This window comes from Photinus pyralis, unplaced genomic scaffold, assembly GCF_008802855.1.
Source record: "Photinus pyralis isolate 1611_PpyrPB1 unplaced genomic scaffold, Ppyr1.3 Ppyr1.4_LG7, whole genome shotgun sequence".
Classification (NCBI taxonomy): Eukaryota; Metazoa; Arthropoda; class Insecta; order Coleoptera; family Lampyridae; genus Photinus; species Photinus pyralis.
Window position 1 is genome coordinate 15343324 of NW_022170738.1, and position 5984 is coordinate 15349307.

The following is a 5984-nucleotide window of genomic DNA, read 5'->3' on the forward strand; positions in this document are numbered from 1 at the left end:
GAGCAAATTAATAAATAAACTTAACGCCTGTTCGAGTGAGTTATGTAATTGATGCTTTAGCAGTCACGACGTAAATTTTCTATTATTGAACACCATAGTTTACGAAAGAAACCATTGTTAATTTCTTTTCTTTTCGCAAAGTTATAATAACTAAATTTCCTTCAAAGTGAGAAGAAAAAAAGGGAAAGTAACGATGGGTGACGGAAAAACCTAATTATATATTAGAGGAGGAAACCTAAATAGAGAAGTCGTGCTGAAGGGCGGTAATATTCGAGGAAAGGAGAGAAAGAGAAAGAGAATCTGTGAAAGAATGTTTGTTAACTAGGATGAGCATAATAGAAAAATGCTGGGAACGAAAAAACAAAATACGATGGATGAACCGGATACGTATGGGCAGATGTTGAAAGGAAGAGAAAAATAGAGGAAAGAATTTACAAAAAGGGACTAAAGTAAACAAGTACACTAACAGAGATAGGAAATTTAGAATTCACGACGAAACAGAATGAACAAGGAGCTAATAACGGAAGGGGTGCCGAGATATCTAATGGATGGAAGGAAAAACATCAAACTAATGGCGAGGTTCAGATGCGGAAGCGAGGAGAGAGGAAAGGAGAAATGTAGGAAAGAAGAAGAAACGAAAGGCAGACTATATGTGGAGAGAAAGTAGAGAAATAGACAGAGCTATGGAAAGCAGAAAAGATATACTAACGAGGGGGGAAGAGAAGAAAGATGGATAGAGGATAATAGAAAAAAGAAGGAATGCAAAAAATATAATGTACATTTCATGTAAAAATTTTTCGCCAAAAAGCGCCCATAAAGAATCTATCTATCTGCTTACAACTCTGAAATTAATTACAGAGTGGAAATTTTGTCTGGACCACTGGAAATATCTTTGTGGCGACCATGACAATATAGGTGGTTGTCTAGGTAGGATAATAAATAATTAATATTTGACATTCTGTTATATTTTCAAATCGCTAATAGTTCTTTTATTGTATTTTGTAATAAAACGCTACAATTTGGTGACCCCGACTTGAGACGTGAGTTATTACGTGCGGACACATCTGAAAAATGGAACAACAACTACAGGAACAACAAACGCTCATCGCGCGGCTGCAGGAACAATTAGCGCAAAGTCGACAACAACCGGAACCTACAACAGATACGATAGAGGAGATTAGAAAGGTTAAATTACCAATTTTTTGACAAAAGGACCCCGTCTTATGGTTTGCACAAGTAGATGCTCAATTTCATACGTATAAAATCAGGTCAGACATCACAAGATTTTTCACAGTGGTAGCTGCACTAGATTGTAATGTATTACAACAAGTCTCCGACGTCGTGGCTAATCCACCCTCGACAGACAAATACGAGACCATAAAGAAGAAACTCATTGCGGCGTATTCTGACTCGCAGGATCGTCAGTTGCGCAAGCTGCTTAATGAAATTGAATTAGGTGATCACAAACCTTCCCAATTACTGCGACAGATGAGAAGCTTAGCAGATAAACGCATTAACGAAGACGTACTGAAGACCCTGTGGGTGCAACGCTTGCCTCAAAATGTCCAGCTCATTCTTTCTGCCAGCGAAGGTGTCACGTTGGATAAGATGGCCGACGTCGCAGACAAACTTGTGGAAATATACGCTTCTGGGTCGATTTCTGCAGTCAACCGTGCTGCGTCTCCCAGACGCACGGACATGTCAGAATCTGCATCTGCATTATTAGTAATGCAAAAACAAATTGAGATGCTCACTGACATGGTTAAAACCCTCACCACTGATAGAGGACGTTCACAACAGCGTTATGGTCGATCTAAATCTCGTTCACGCACACACTCCGGTAACTTTAGACATCGCCCAGCAGAGGAAGTTTGTTACTACCATGCCAGTTTCGGTGAAAAGGCAAGAAAATGCAAGCCTCCCTGTAATTTCAAGCCGAAGGAAAACTAAACAACCCACCGACACATGAGGCAGTGTTCGGGGGTAGCGAAAAACATCATCGCCTCTTCATAACAGATAAAAAGTCCGGAATTCGATATCTAGTCGACACGGGAGCAGATATATCGGTGCTTCCAAAGCAGTTCTTGGGTAAGTCAACTTGCATACCCACTAAAGTGTCGCTTTTCGCAGCCAATGCCTCACCAATATCAACTTATGGAGAAAAATTAATTTGCCTCGACTTGGGATTAAGGCGATCGTATAAATGGACTTTCGTTATAGCCAACGTCTCTCAACCCATCATAGGCGCAGATCTTTTGAGTTATTATAGTTTGCTAGTTGATTTAAGAAACAGAAAACTTATTGACTCGAGAACTCAACTCACCTCTGTCGCTAGCATTGAAGACTGCGATGCTCCAACAATTACAACTCTCGTAGTTTCTTCAAAATATCATGAGGTTTTGGCTCGATTTCCAGATATCACTCGCCCCGTACCGCCAGACACTAAAGTGAAGAGCTCCACGGTGCACCACATTATCACAACTGGACCGCCTGTATCGCAACCAGCTCGTCGACTTTCGCCCGAAAAATTAAGAATTGCCAAGGCGGAATTCCAGTTTATGATGGATCAAGGATGGTGCCGACCATCCAATAGCCCGTGGGCTAGCCCACTTCATCTGGTACCCAAGAAAACACCAGGAGACTGGAGACCTTGCGGTGATTACAGACGATTAAACAACATTACCACTCCAGATAAGTACCCAGTGCCAAACTTGCAAGACTTTTCTTATAAGCTTCACGGTAAAACAATTTTTTCGACAATAGATTTAGTGCGTGCTTATAATCAAATACCCGTGGCTGAGTGTGATATTCCAAAGACTGCAGTGATCACACCTTTTGGACTTTTCGAGTTTAATGTAATGACTTTCGGCTTAAGAAACGCAGCTCAAACTTTTCAAAGACATATTAATTTAGTGTTAGCAGATTTTGATTTTTGTTTTTGTTATATTGATGACATTTTAATTTGTTCCTCTTCTCCTGAAGAGCATTTATTTCACCTTGAAAAAGTGTTTCAGCGCCTTAAAGAATTCAAAATTATTGTTAATCCTGCAAAATGTGTTTTAGGCGCTGATCAGGTAGAATATTTAGGCCACCTGATATCAGCTGATGGTAGCTCGCCGCTCCCTGGCAAAGTATCTGCAATCCTCAAATTTCCGAAACCGACCATCGTCAAGGACCTACGTCGTTTCCTAGGCATGGTAAATTTCTATCGGAGATTTATGAAGAATGCTGCTGAAATCCAGGCTCCTTTGAACGATTACCTGAAGAACAGCTGTAAAAACGACAAAACGGCTATTATATGGTCATCCAAAGCTGAAATGTCTTCCGAACGATGCAAGAAAGATCTGGCGAACTGTGCTCTTCTAGCACATCCAATCGAAGGTACAACACTCGCGCTGACAACCGACGCTTCAGATACCTCCATCGGCGCAGTCCTGGAACAGTGCAATAATGATTCATGGACGCCGTTAGGTTTTTTCTCGAGGAAGTTGAGTCCAACACAGCAACGGTACAGTACATATGATCGCGAGCTTCTGGCCATTTACGAATCGATTAAATTTTTTCGTTTTATGGTGGAAGGGCGAGATTTTATAGTAAAGTGCGATCACAAACCTTTGATTTACGCTTTTAAACAAAAGTCAGATAAATCCTCTCCTCGCCAGCTTAGACAGCTTGACTTTATAAGCCAGTTTACAACCTCCATTATACATATTCCTGGAGAAAGTAATGTCGTTGCTGATGCTTTATCCAGAATCGAAGAAATAATCACGCCTACTGTAATCGACACTGAAACACTCGCCGCTGAACAAGAAATTGATGGAGAATTACAACGGCTGTTGAATGGAAGCGAAACATCGTTAGAAATGAAAAAGCTTTGTCCATTTGATAACAGTTCAACAACAATAGCCTGCGATGTTTCTACAGGCATAATCCGTCCTTATGTACCTAAAAGTCTACGACGAAAAGTTTTCCATATGTTTCATAATCTCTCACACCCTAGTGGACGAAACACCGGTCGAGCGATAAAGAAGAAATTCGTTTGGCCATTCATGAATCGAGACATCACGTCCTGGGCGCGATCATGCATACAATGTCAAAAATCGAAAGTATCACGACACACAGTGAGCCCTCTAACTTCTTTTACTGTTCCAGATAGTAGATTTTCACATGTCCATATTGACATCGTAGGACCACTCCTACCTTCCCAAGGGCACAGATATTGTCTCACAATGTCCGATCGTTTCACCAGGTGGCCGGAGGCTACTCCTATGGTGGACATCTCCGCCGGAACAGTAGCAAAAACATTTTATTCCACCTGGGTGTCTCGTTATGGATGTCCACAACGCATTACGACGGATCAAGGACGTCAATTTGAAGCTTCGCTTACCACGTCCTTAACGAATCTACTTGGGATTAAGAGATGCCGCACGACTGCCTACCGTCCACAATCGAATGGTTTAATTGAACACTGGCATCGAAGCATGAAAGCCGCCATTATGTGTCATAACAGCACTAATTGGTTTGAGCTACTACCAACTATCCTCCTTGGACTAAGAACAAGTTTCAAAGAAGATCTACAATGTTCGCCTGCAGAATTAACTTATGGAACTCGGCTCAGAATTCCAGGAGAATTTTTCTTTGATGGCGAACATCCTTCCGTGGATCCTGGAACCTTCGTCGATCGACTTAGAGATCAAATGCGTGAGATTCGTTCATGTCCAATAGCACGACATGGAAAAACTGCAGTTTTTGTACATCCAGAGCTAAAAAAATGTACACATGTCTTCTTAAGAGTTGATGCAGTACGAAAGCCGCTTCAGCAACCTTACACCGGACCTCATGAAGTAATCAAGCGCAGTGAGAAAGTTTACATTATTCTATTTAACGGTAAAAGTGTCAACGTTGGCATTGATCGTCTAAAACCAGCTTTCCTACCAGAAGACATGTCAGAGATAAAAAATGAAAAAACTGCATCTGAAGATCATTCTCCTCTTTTAACAACTCGACTACGAAAAAACACTAAACCGCTTGTACGTTTCCGCGACTACAACAATTAGGTAGCCACTGAGGGGGGAGTACTGTGGCGACCATGACAATATAGGTGATTGTCTAGGTAGGATAATAAATAATTAATATTTGACATTCTGTTATATTTTCAAATCGCTAATAGTTCTTTTATTGTATTTTGTAATAAAACGCTACATCTTCAAAACAACATTTTTGTTTAAAGTATTTTTTATGGTATCCAAAATCATAAAATCTACATAGTTGAAATATGTGGTCTGTGGCGAGCTTCTGCGTGGTCAAGAGGAGCATATTTTAAGTAGCAACCACTATTCTTAAAGTACACACCGTTAATACTGCTATATCAAAAAAAAGTACTCTTAATATGTAATGAAAACTACTAGATGTCTCCCTTTACCATCCAGAAATGCGCCACTGACCACAAATTTAAAGTAGGTACGAGGAGCATTATTCAATAAATTAACATCCTATTATTCAGTTTAGTGATTTTCGTTGGATTACCTGGGAACTGCTAATTATCGATTCAGCTTCAGTCCTATCTAACCTTTCAATCTACAAAAATAAATTTGTGTGTAATGTTGAGTGACACAGAAACATTAATTAATCTTCGTTTACACAAATTTGACTTTGACCTTCCCGGCTTTGTACCTACTACCTTGAATAAACTCGTCAAACGCCTACAATGTCCAAGCATTGTAAAAGGATCTACCTACCTACATTGTGTTACTAATACTGTAATTATTTACCCAGGCAGCAAAAGTACGTGAAAATGACGTCTATCGATGGTGATGTGATGACCACATATCACTAGTTACATGACGAAAAAATGACGTGAAAATGACTTCCTAATGTCTCAGACAAATGACGTCATACAAAAACGTCAATTTGACGTTATCCATCAACATAAATTCAGCCATACCCCAAAACCTGATACTTAAATAAAACGCTTCAATACAATT

The 5984-nt window shown here is 40.2% G+C and overlaps 1 pseudogene; it reads left to right on the plus strand.

Annotated features, from left to right (window-relative positions):
• Nucleotides 1-1056: 1056 nt before the first annotated feature.
• Nucleotides 1057-1964, plus strand: LOC116175329 (annotated as a pseudogene).
• The last annotated feature ends 4020 nt before the right edge of the window (nucleotides 1965-5984 follow it).